The sequence below is a fragment of the Kogia breviceps genome, chromosome 12 (assembly GCF_026419965.1).
Source record: "Kogia breviceps isolate mKogBre1 chromosome 12, mKogBre1 haplotype 1, whole genome shotgun sequence".
NCBI classification, from domain to species: domain Eukaryota; kingdom Metazoa; phylum Chordata; class Mammalia; order Artiodactyla; family Physeteridae; genus Kogia; species Kogia breviceps.
Genome location: NC_081321.1, coordinates 3,130,754 through 3,143,344, shown reverse-complemented (window position 1 = coordinate 3,143,344; position 12,591 = coordinate 3,130,754). Strand labels below are relative to the sequence as shown.

At 50.8% G+C, this 12,591-nt stretch overlaps 1 long non-coding RNA gene across 1 annotated transcript; it reads right to left on the bottom strand.

Moving 5' to 3' along the window:
- LOC136792338 (uncharacterized) lies at positions 1-7,522 on the bottom strand. Its single transcript, XR_010835996.1, has 2 exons — positions 7,294-7,522; positions 1-379 (listed from the first exon to the last, which is right to left on the bottom strand). It is a non-coding gene; the product is annotated as an uncharacterized lncRNA (long non-coding RNA).
- Positions 7,523-12,591: the final 5,069 nt, after the last annotated feature.

Below are 12,591 nucleotides of genomic sequence, written 5' to 3'. Positions count from 1 at the left end.
TGACTGTGTCCCACTAAAGCTTTATTTACAAAAACAGGCATCAGGCCATAGTTTGCCAACCCTTGGACCAAATCAGGGCCTTCAGACTCCGGGCTATATCTTCAGATGTGTTGCAGGGGCGAGAGCGGCTTAGATCCGAGTTCTCAGGCATGAAAACCTGAAAGAGACTGACCAAAACCACTAGCATAAAATATACACATAATTCGGAGTGGGTATGCACACAGGCATGTGTGACCCAAGGTGGGTCGGTGCCTGCAGAAAGCATGCACTTCTAGAGCAGGGTCGGTCTGGAGCTGCCTAGGTTCTGCAAAGTCTCAGTCAGCCCCTTTGTGAAGAAGTGCAGCTTCTCTACTGGAATTCCTGGTGGTCAGTATGTACTCTGTAAAGACAGAAAGGCACAGGGAACACTGTGAAATCAGACAGAAGGTACGGAGGCCAAGAAAAGCAGATCACCCCTGCAGAAGGCCTTCAGGTGAGCTAAAGCTGTTTGCATTTGTCCACGTGATGTGGTGCACTGAGAAGCACGTGGTAACTGTCCTCCAGTGTGTGTGTGTACGTGTGCGCGCGCGTGTGTGTGTGTGCGTGTGTGCACGTGCCACACGGACACCAGCTATCGGAGCAGGGCACGGAGCACCCGAGGGATTTGCTGGTTTGTTGGAATCAATAAATGTAACAGTAACAGCCGTACGTTTGTATGGCCACTTTTTTTTTTTTTTTTTTTTTTTTTTGCGGTATGCGGGCCTCTCACTGCCGTGGCCTCTCCCACCGCGGAGCACAGGCTCCGGACGCGCAGGCGCAGCGGCCATGGCTCACGGGCCCAGCCGCTCCGCGGCACGTGGGATCTTCCCGGACCGGGGCACGGACCCGCGTCCCCTGCATCGGCAGGCGGACTCTCAACCACTGCGCCACCAGGGAAGCCCTGTATGGCCACATTTGTATCAACTTTCTGAATGATCTTCGAATAGTTCCGTATGCTTTCCAAGGACAATTCCACGGTTTAAAACCACACTTTAAATTCAGCCCTGCAGACCACAATCACATGTGAAAGGACTGTCCAGTTAAAAGCATTCAACCCAAACGTGAATTGGCCGCAGCACAGGAAATGGAATGTGTCTGGGACAAGGGAGTTGTGGAGGTCACAGTGCAGGGTTAGGGCAAAGCATCCCATAGGCAGCAGACTAAGCTGGGTCACGCGAAGGATCTTGACGTGCACGTACGTCCGAAGATAAGTAAGTCATCACTGAAGCCTTTCATCAGATTTGCATTTTGAGACTTTCCCTCTGGCTGGAGGGGAGCAGGAGGCTTTAGCAGTGGTCTAGGTGCGAGATGGAGGATTCAAAACGTGGATGAGGGCTTCCCTGGTGGCGCAGTGGTTGAGAATCCGCCTGCCGATGCAGGAGACACGGGTTCGTGCCCCGGTCCGGGAGGATCCCACGTGCCGCGGAGCGGCTGGACCCGTGAGCCATGGCCGCTGAGCCTGCGCGTCCGGAGCCTGCGCTCCTCAACTGGAGAGGCCACAGCGGTGAGAGGCCCGCGTACCGCAAAAAAAAAAAAAAAGAAAAAAAAACGTGGATGAGGTGATTTCTCAGTAAAAAAAATGTTTTTACCCTGTGTTGGCCAGTCACTCTGCAGCGTACGATGGATAAAGTGGCAACAGAAAACCCACTGTCTTTCTGGCAGGAGGAACCAGAGGATGGAGCCCAGAGCAATCGAGGTTGCTGAAGAGTGAGGGGTGAGTCCTGGGAAGGAGAGAGCCAGAGAAGAGGAACACAGAATTCTCTGTATAACAAACTCTGCCCAAGTCTCCGACTCATGCCTGAACCACATCTGAGCAGGAAAAACGAAAGCAATCCCGGCAAAGGTAAGAGAACCAAACTGAGACTTGAGCAGTTGCCTGCTACAAGGAAGACAATGTTTGTAGTTTGACGAAACCCAAGTTAATTACCTGTCAAAGGAAAATATCAATGCTTTTCTAAGGGATAAAACAGAATCCAGGGCTTCCCTGGTGGCGCAGTGGTTGGGAGTCCGCCTGCCGATGCAGGGGACACGGGTTCGTGCCCCGGTCTGGGAAGATCCCACATGCCGCGGAGCGGCTGGGCCCGTGAGCCATGGCCGCTGGGCCTGCGCGTCCGGAGCCTGTGCTCCGCAACGGGAGAGGCCACAGCAGTGAGGCCCGCGTACCACAAAAAAAAAAAAAAAAAAAAAAAAAAAAAAAAAAAAAAAAAAAAACAGAATCCAGGGCCTCCTCAAAATAACCTTCAAAATATTCAGGATATAACCCAAAATTCTCGGCGTGCAAAAAACCAGGGAAATGTGACCCATTCGCAAGGGGAAAACAAGCAGAGGCCAATCCCAAGATAACTCAGATGCTGGAATTATTAGACAAGGATTTTAAAGTAGCTATTATAACTGTGTTCAAGGGTATAAACAAAAATGCATTTATAATAAAAGAACAGATAGGAAACCACAGCAGAAAACCAAAGTAAAAAAAATAAAAGGGAACCAAGTGGAAATTTTAGAACTAAATACCTGGAATAAAAATAATTCACTGCCTGGGCTTAATGGCTAAATGAAGATCCAGGGGAAAGAGAACATGAACTTGAAGACAGATCAATAGAAAGTAATGAATCTGAAAGAAAGGGAAAAAAAATCAGAAAGGAAAAAGATGATAGAGTGACAGGAATCTGTGGCATAGTATCGAAATGTCTAATATATGGGTAATTGGAGTCCCAGAAGGAGAAGAGAGGGAAAATGGGACAGAAAATACATATACATATATATTTAAAAGCTTACAGGGGTGGGCTTCCCTGCCCTGGTGGCGCAGTGGTTAAGAATCTGCCTGCCAGTGCAGGGGACACGGGTTCGAGACCAGCTCTGGGAAGATCCCATGTGCCGCGGAGCAACAAAGCCCGTGCGCCACAACTACTGAGCCCACGTGCCACAACTACTGAAGCCCACGCGCCTAGAGCTCATGCTCCGCAACAAGAGAAGCCACCGCAGTGAGAAGCCCCTGCACCGCAATGAAGAGTAGCCCCCGCCTGCCGCAACTAGAGAAAAGCCCGCGTGCAGCAACAAAAGACCCAACTAAGCCAAAAATAAATAAATAGATAGATAGATAAATAAATAAACTTAAAAGTTTTTTTAAAAAAGCTTACAGGGGGATCCAGTTGAGACAAAGAGGTTGAATGTATTGGGAAAGATAAGAGACCACAACTAGTAGACGTTTCCGTAGAAGGAGGGAAGGAATTACAGAAGTGAAGTATAGAAACTTGGTCTCTTCATAAGAAGCAAGTCACAGGTGCGTGCACTCAAGGGGAGGCGTGAACACCAGGAGTCAGGGATTGGGGGACACCTTGGGGTCTGTCCTCCCAGAAGGGAAGGGGATTCAGGGCGGGCGTTGGCCGGGCACGGCGGTGCAGTGTGCTGGATGGAGGTGGCAGCTGGGTGAAGGCAAAGTGGCAAGCGCTGGAGGGCAAGGGTCTGGCTGGGGATGGATGGGGTATTGGGGGGAGGGGCTTAGATTCTGATGGAAATTGGGTTCTCTGCCTTCTTCCATCATATGGACTATGAAGAAGAAATCTGCTTACCTACAAAAATATGTTGTGTCAAATAGGTTAACTTTGTTCAGTATGTATTGATTTTATTTCCTCCCAAAGGCTGACCTCCTTAAAAAGCAGGTGGTTGAGGCGCACACACTGAGACAACCTGAGAGAGGGGTCTTGAAGATAACAGGGAGAAAGAAAATGACAGCCCATCTCCAGCATAAAAGGCCAAGGAGAGCCAGAACACAAAAGAGAAAGGAGAGCGTCCAAGGTGACGCTTTGAAATTGGAAGCTAGCCTAGTGAATTCCATAAGGTTGCAAGAGATGAAACTGTGTGACTGTCAATAAAACGCCCAGAGGATGGCGGTTGGTAAGACAGGAGGGTCATAAAAGTGAAGGGGGGGGGGCGCACCTGCAGCCCTAGCCAGGACGTCCAGGATCCAAGCTGATGTACATCCATGTGTGACATTAAAAAATTCATTATATTATAATTAAAATAGGTATAGCAGGACCTTAAAGAAGAAGCAGCAGCTGGTCGCTAAAAGCTGGTAATTTAAAGGGGGGAATCAAGTCAGAAGCTCTTACATTTAAAGCAAATTTTCTAGGGCTTCCCTGGTGGCGCAGCGGTTGAGAGTCCGCCTGCCGATGCAGGGGACACGGGTTCGTGCCCCGGTCCGGGAAGATCCCACGTGCCGCGGAGCGGCTGGGCCCGTGAGCCGTGGCCGCTGAGCCTGCGCGTCCGGAGTCTGTGCTCCGCAACCGGAGAGGCCACGGCGGTGAGAGGCCCGCGTACCGCAAAAAATAAATAAATAAATAATAAAGCATATTTTCTAAAGGACAGAGCCAGGTTGGAGGTTATGGGACGCATCCGTGTGAACGCATTTTCCGGCTCTCTCACTGGAGTGGAGAGCCCTCCCTCTGTTCTCACATGGATAACGTGATCTGCACCATGATGTTGGTCACTTACAACATTCACCACTTAAAGAAACCAGGGCTCCCGGGAGAGCAGCAGGTTCCACGCTCGGGACAGAAAAGTCAAAGCAGGCCTAAGTCTGCTAGATGAGGCCAGAGCACAGCATCTCAAAGGACACGTGAGGTAGTGTGAAAAGGAAAAGGGACACAGCGAAACCAGACAAAGCTGACGATCTGAGTATCAGGAAGGAATCAAAACTTACAAAAAGCCCGAGTCCCTGATGATACTGAATACAGATTGCACTAAAAAAGGGTGTATGTGAGTTCCCAAAAATGTCAACTATTCCAGCATTGTACATGCCATGGCCAAGGGCTGGGTAATAATTAAGCTGTGAAGTTCTTGTGCTTTTATCCAGGCAGTGAGACACCCAGGGATGAAGGAGGCACTGGGGTGTCTTTTTTTTTTTTTTTTTTTTTTTTTAAGGTGAGGGTTTTAGGAATTTTGTTATTGTGGTAGAGGCAAAATTTGACGGCAAGAAGCCACTCCCACAGATAATTGCCAGGCTGGGTGACATCCAGACCCCTCTCCCAGCCTCACCCAGTCGCCAGGTGGGCGAGTCTCCATATCTGTAACAGTACGGCAGCTCCAAATACGGAGCTTCTAACCCCAAAGTGTAAAGTGTATCCAAGTCCTGAACCTTCACCAGTCATCTCAGCACACCTGTGAGGCTGATTCTCCTTGTTTTGTTTAGATAGAAGCCTGAAAATAAGTATAAATATGACACAAATATATATTAAAACTTCTGTGATAGGTTTAAGGATGTGTGTAACAGTTAATTATTGTAACCCTTAGGGTAATTTAATTTATATTTTATCTGGGTTTGGAGAGTAAGTTTAAAAATATAATTTATTTTTTGTTGCTGTTGGTTGGCTGCGCCGTGCGGCTTGCGGGATTTTAGTTCCCCAGCCAGGGGCTGAACCCGCGCCCTCGGCAGTGAAAGCATGGAGTCTTAACCACTGGAGACCAGGGAATTCCCTAAAACTATAATTTAAAATTTAAATTCTTTTAAAATATTCACATAACATGAAATTAACCATTAACCATTTTAAAGTGAACAATTTTTACCTGCTGTTTACAGTGTTGGAAAAGTATAAAAGTATGTGATATATTTGACTTGTGATGCTATTTTAATACTAAGGTGGATTAAGTGTGAAGGCTAAACACCTAAATAAATCTGATTAGATCTGTAAGTTGAGACTTACTACGTTTCGTGAATAGTGTTTAAGTTCTTAGTGTTAAATTCTTAGTGTCTAAGATTTTGTTAGATTTATAAGTCTGCCTTGTTAGATATTTGAAGCTCTTGATTATAGTTTAAATAGTCTAAGCTAATTTAATTAATCCAGTTTGTGAGAGTAAATGTTTAGAGAATTTGTAAGGTAACTGAACATTAATGAAAGCAAAAGATATTTAACAAAAAAAATTACTAGCTTTCTGAACCAAACAGCAAGATTTACAAGTTGAACTTAATAAAATCAGGCTTTAAATTTGACAACTTTAATCAACTAAGAAAACTTAAAATACACAAATAACATGAAGTATTCTTTTCCATGCATAAAAGTACCCCTCAGACATTAAAAACTCAATTGATAGTGACTTAGTAGTTTATAAACTAATACAAAGGTATAGAATGATATTTGTTGAAATTTTGACAGTTGAAAATAGTACGTCAAATGAAAAGGAAGCACCTTTTTTGAAGTTAATTTTTAAGTTCTATTTTTATTGATATTATTTTATTTATAGGAACGAAATCAAACAATGATGAGTGTGCTGCTCAAATGCACACCTTTGCCGGAGGGAAGCCCATCACCTGCTCCACCTCCAAGAAGGAGTTGTGATCACAGACCGGTCCCAGTTTGGGGGCGCAGCTTTTCTCTGCACCTGATCATGACACCTAGCCTGTTGCTCCTCACACTTTGCTGTGCATAGGAATCACCTGCAGATTTTGATCCCAGTAGGACGGGTGTGTGGGGTGAGAGTCTGGGGGTTCCGGAGATGCACGGGAACCACACTTGGAGCCAGAAGGGCATGCTTTCTCCATGTGAGCACATGTGGATGTGGCTTTTTTCCGGGGTCCCAGTTATACCAAAGACCAATGCTGGGTTTCCCCGGTGGCGCAGTGGTCGGGGGTCCGCCTGCCGATGCAGGGGACGCGGGTTCGTGCCCCGGTCCGGGAAGATCCCACGTGCCGCGGAGCGGCTGGGCCCGTGAGCCGTGGCCGCTGAGCCTGTGCGTCCGGAGCCTGTGCTCCGCAGTGGGAGGGGCCACAGCGGTGAGAGGCCCGCGTACCGCAAAAAAAAATTTAAAAAAATAAAAAAAGAAGAAAGGCCAACGCTGCTCCCTCAGCCGGATCGGCCACGTCTCTCTCTCCGTGGATGAGACAAGCGGTCTTGCTGTCATACGGTAGCGGGAGCGGGGAGCCACTGTCTCCTCTAAGGAGACATGGAGGCAAATGCCCTCCGTTGCCCTTGACTCTTGCACTCTCCGATTCACAGAGATCATACCTTAGACTGTCTGGGTACGGCTGTGGTGGAAGAGGGGATAAACGCAACAGGAGGCCTGGGGCAGTTTGTTTATTTGTCGTGTGATTCTCCCACTAGCGTGTAAGCTCTCCCAGGACCTGGACTTCGATTCTATTCACTGCTGCATCCCCAGGAGCCAGAACTGTGCCAGACACATCCTAGGTGCTCAGAAATTATTTATGGGATAAATGAGGCCTGTTTGGATAGTAGGCATTCAGGCCAACCCTTCCAGAATTCGACATTGGGGTCCAAGTCTCACCTGATAAACACAGTGGTACGTGCCTGGCTGAGCCTCTTGCAGACATCTCTCTCCCTCGAGGGGGAAGAACGGTGACTGAGACCAGCCTCTGGGTCTTCTTAGGCCCCTGGCCACAATGCTATCTGAAGGCCGCTTCCATCTCTGGCCCAGGCCAGGGGCAGGGCGCTCCTCACTCAAGAGCGAGAGAGGACACAGACCAGAGGCAGGAACAGAGCACGGGGTGAACGAGAAAACCCGAGGCCCAAAAAGCTACAAGGGGAATGTGATGAGTTGCCAAGTCCGAGGCAGCAGCAGCAAATATCAAAGCCAGGGACCACAGCCAGGAATCCAAGATTCAGTGAGATGAAGGGGAAGGGCAAGTGGGCCTGTGGTACATGGGGAGGGGCCGGGCCGTTCCCCGGAGCAGGCATGTGAGGCTCGCTTTAATGTGCCTCCAGCAGCGGGGCTGGGGAGGGTCAGGGACTTCCCTGGTGGCGCAGTGGTTAAGAATGTGCCTGCCGATGCAGGGGACACGGGTTCGAGCCCTGGTCCGGGGAGACAACCACACGCCACGGAGCAGCTGAGCCTGTGCGCCACAACTACGGAGCCCACGTGCCACAACTACTGAAGCCCACGCGCTTAGAGCCCGTGCTCCACAACAAGAGAAGCCACCGCAGTGAGAAGCCCGCGCACAGCCACCAAGAGTAGCCCCCGCTCACCGCAACTAGAGAAAGCCCACGCGTAGCAACCAAGACCTAACACAGCCAAAAAAATCAATAAGTAAAATAAATAAATTAAAAAAAAAAAAAGATTAAAGGGGTCCCTGTGTGGGATGGACAGCACGGCATTTCCCAGGGGCTCTTGGTTTTCTAGGAGGCAGCGTGTGGTCTTACAAGTCCCAAGGCTGGCTTCAAGTTCCAGCTTGCGCTTCCCTACGTAACCTCAAGCAAGTCACTTGAAAGTCATCTCATCTTCGCAAACCCTTAGGAAGGTGCAAACCCATAATCAGCTTAAAGTCTGTATCTCCCCAACAATCTCCCAGCGATCAGAGGCATACACCCGCCACAAAGGGTCTACATCAGGATCAGTGGGGATTTAGAGAGAGAAATTGGAAAGAAGTCAGCAAAGTAATGACCCGAGAGGAAAAAAGCAGGAGAGAATTGTGCCCAACTTCAAAAGTGCTGGGCCCGGCCTCTGGAAGGGAGGCCGCAAAGAGAAGCAGATCCCCTTTGATACCGAGAAAACGTTCCCACAGTCGGAGGGCGCTCAGCAGACTCTTGCTCTGAACGCCTGACTGCTACCCAAGTACATCCCAAATGGGACTGCTCGCCCCCAGCTGGCAAACACACTGCCCTCCAGTGTTGCTGGCGGTCTGACCTTTACTTCTCTAAGCATCCAGCACAGTCTCTATCCCTGTGGAAATAGACACATTTTCCCCGAGGAATGAGAAAGCTTTCGTTGCTGCCCTTGAAGGCCAGTGTCTCCCGGGGCCTTCGGGGCCAGCTCCCAGCTCTGTGCCCAGCACGAGGCAAGCTCTGGGGCAGAACCTCCTACACATTCACAACCAACTGTCCACCTACGGTCACCAGCACCGACGAGGGGCCAGAGAATCCAGGTCGAAGTACACGGTCTGCGATGTAGTAACCAGGGGACATGTGATTCCTCTGAGCCTCAGTTCCTTCATCTAGGAAGGAAACGCCTGCAGCATCACAGAGCAGTTGCAAACATCAAGCAAGACAGTGGGTTTGAAAGTGCTCTGGAAACTGCAAAGTGCTATAAAGAGTCGGGGTGGGATTATTACTGTTGTTGTTTTTGTTACAGCTGTTCATGCTTCAGACACTCTGCCTCTGTGTTTATCGCCAGATCCCATGATGTATCGGTGAGAAATAAGTCTGGCTGCGAATGACAAAAAAAACCCCACAAAATACGAGTGACTTAAAGAAGATAGTTTATTTCTCTCTCATATAAAATCTGTTCAGAGCTGTAATGGTGGTCCGTGGAATCAAAGACCCAAGAGCCTTTTATCTCGTTGCCTTACCACAGTAACTTCTATTCTTAAGGTCATGTCAGAGTCCAAAATGGCTGCAGGAAATCCAGCCATTACATCACACCCCAGTCAACTGAAAAGAAGGAGAGGTGAAGAAGAGCGTGCCCTCTCCCTATTAGGACACTTCTGGAAACTGCAGCTCTGGTTACCTCCATTGGTCAAACGTAGTCACAAAGCCACATCTAGCTGCGAGGGAGACTAGGAAATATGGCTTTTATTCTGAGTGACCATGTGCCCAGCTAAAAATGGGGGATCCTATTACTCAGGAAGAAGGGGAAACCAGGGCATATCTGTCACAAATGGTAATTTCTCTGTCTTCACCTTAATCTACGTGCCAGTAGCGTTTCACCGCTGCCCTGGAAATGCTTTCTTCTCTACTACTGAGAAGAAAACCGCTCTCTCCTGGTTTCCCCTCCCTTCTCCTCTCCCCTTCAACGTTGGAAGGACTCGGGGCAGTCCTGGGGACACCTCCTCTCCTCCTAAGCGATCTCATCTAGTCTCAAGGACTTAAAATACCAATCCAGGCGCCAGTGAATCCTAGACTGAGCCCTGACCTCTCCCCTTCATTCCAGAATCACACAGGCAGCTGCTACGAAAGCCTCCACTCAGAGGTCTAACAGGGATCTCAACTCAGCTCTGATCTCCACCCACATACTTGCTCCTCCCCAAGCCTCTCCCACCACAGTAAACGTGTGACTTGAGCCAGGAAACGAGGAGTTGATCTTGCTTCCTCACTTTCCCACCCTCCCTGTACCCAAGCCTCAGGTAGTCATGGTGACGATCTCCAAAACACATCTCAAGGTCACGGGCTTCCTTTCCTCTCCATCACTAACCCGTGTCCAGAGCACCACCGTCTCCCTCCTGGACTCTGCAGTGACCCCCCCCCACTAACCGGGTCTCCCTGCTGCCCCTCACCCCTGCCCGCCTCTTTTCCGTCTTCACAGGACAGCCAGAGCGATGTTTAAGTGAGTCAGGACGAGGGTGGTGGATTCAGCACATACATCTATTTTGTTCCCTCTTGAAACCCTTCTAAGATGACCACATAAGTATTTTTTTAAGCTATAAATCCTAAAGGACAAAGAGAACAAAGATTCAGAAAACAGAAGGGTGGGTGCCAGCTGATTTAGCAGACCAAGAGAGCTGAACCTTACCCCAGAGACGGCCAGAAAGAAGCATGGTTTCTACCAACGAACTCGCCAAGCGTCAAGAGCCGACAGCAGCGGGCGTCTCTGGAAGCGGAGGTGGGGACGGGGTCAGCTCAGAAAGAGGTGATGATCCAAATCCCCTGCTGACTCCATTCGCAGCTGGGGGTGCCCCTCCCTCCTCAGGCAGGAGCTGAGAGTTCTTTCCCGTGGAGAGGATGACACAGAGTGTCCCCGGGGTGGGGGACACCAGGTCCAGTGGACACAAGAGCCCCGTGCAGAACAGGGGATCCGTACTGAACACTGGGGCGGGGGCTGGCCCGGCACTTTTCTCCCACTTGGTTCCCAGGATGCTGGTGGCCGGATTGTTCTCCACGGCAAGAAACTGGGGGAGCCCTTTCCATGGAATCTGACCCGGCCAGGAAGCCCTGCCCTAAAGAAATCTGCGTTCTAACACGAGAGCCCTGCCAGGTGGCCATGGATGCAGCCGGCCTCCCAAACCTGCTCTGAGTCTCCCACGAGCGTCAGTGTCCGTCTCAAGTAGGGACAGACGACCGATGGTGACCTTCTGAGCAAAGGCTCTGGCACAAACGACAAAGACCAAAACAGACCCAGAGGAAACAGATCAGGTCGGGAGGGGAACCACACCCCTGAAACCATTGCTACCTGCAGGTCAAGCAATGAAGATGTGGCCCATGAGACAGGGATGGGACGCTACCCCAGCTGCACCCCGGTCCTTCCTGCCCCTCTTCCCACCTCAGCGCCCTCAAAGTGGAGGCTCGCTTCCCTGGGTCATCTCGTGGCTACTCTTGCCGTCACTTCGGAGAGGCCTTCGACGGCCACCCGCTCCGAGGAGGCCCCCCCGCCCCGTCACTCCCTGACTCAGCAGCCCAGGAGCTTTTCCTGGAAAGGGCCACCGTGAGCCAAGTATGGTCTCTGCCGCCACCTCCCAGCCCTGCATCGTAGCTCGAAAGCCGCCACGGACCCCAGGCGACAGTGACCATGACCTGTTCCAATGACACTCGATTCACCGACGCTGGGACTTGAACCGCAGACGCCACTGTCACAGGCCACAGCGCTCGTCTCCTTTGGGTTTTTTTTTTCCAACCATTTTAAAACATAAAAAGCATTCTTAGGGCTTCCCTGATCGCGCAGTGGTTGAGAATCCGCCTGCCAATGCAGGAGACACGGGTTCGTGCCCTGGTCCGGGAAGATCCCACATGCCGCGGAGCGGCTAAGCCCGTGAGCCATGGCCGCTAGGCCTGCGCATCCGGAGCCTGTGCTCTGCAACGGGAGAGGCCACGACAGTGAGAGGCCCGCATATCGCAAAAAAAAAAAAAAAAAAAAAAAGCATTCTTAGCTCCCAGGCTCTACAAAAGCAGGCGGCTTTTGTAGGCGGGCCAGATATGGCCAAAGCCTGTTCAAAGACATCCTCTTGTTTTCCCTTCATCAAAGAGCTAACTGCTTCCTGCTGTTTTCCTGCTTTGTTGCTTACTATTCCTCAGTCTCTCGGCCCAGAACGGAACTTCCGTGAGAGCCCAGACCCGCACACCTGCCGTGCTCACGCTCAGAGCCGTGCCTGGCATACAGTCTGTGCTCGATAAACGCTCGCCGGGGGCCACACCAGCCGCCCCGCACCCGCGGGACAAGCTCTGGGGGACAGCCGGGCACTCGCAGCCCGGCTCGCCCCCCAGCCCCTCCTTTCCCAGTCCTTCCCTCTCTCCATCCCACACCCTAAGCCCCTCTGTGATGCCAGGGCTACCCACAAACCCGAGCGCCACGAAAAACCCACGGTCAGAGGTCAGCGCTGTCCCTACAACTCCCTGGCCCGAGGGGAGGGCGTAGTGTCAGGTTGCTGGCAGCTGCCTCCTCTGGGATGAGACTGGTAGAGCAAGGCCCCCGTGGGCACCACTCAGAGGGAGAGAGCTGGGGGGGGGGGGTTGCCCCAGGCTAGACAGGGGTGCACGACGATCCCCTGTGAACCCACAACCTAGAAGGATGGACGGAAGTGCTGAACGGGGTTTGAGGGATTCCCCCGCTGACGGAACGTTCACAAGCATCATAGCTTCTCAGCACCTTGTGCTGGGACTCGTGGTGACAAGAGGAGCCAAAGCTCTCACCCAGAGAAGA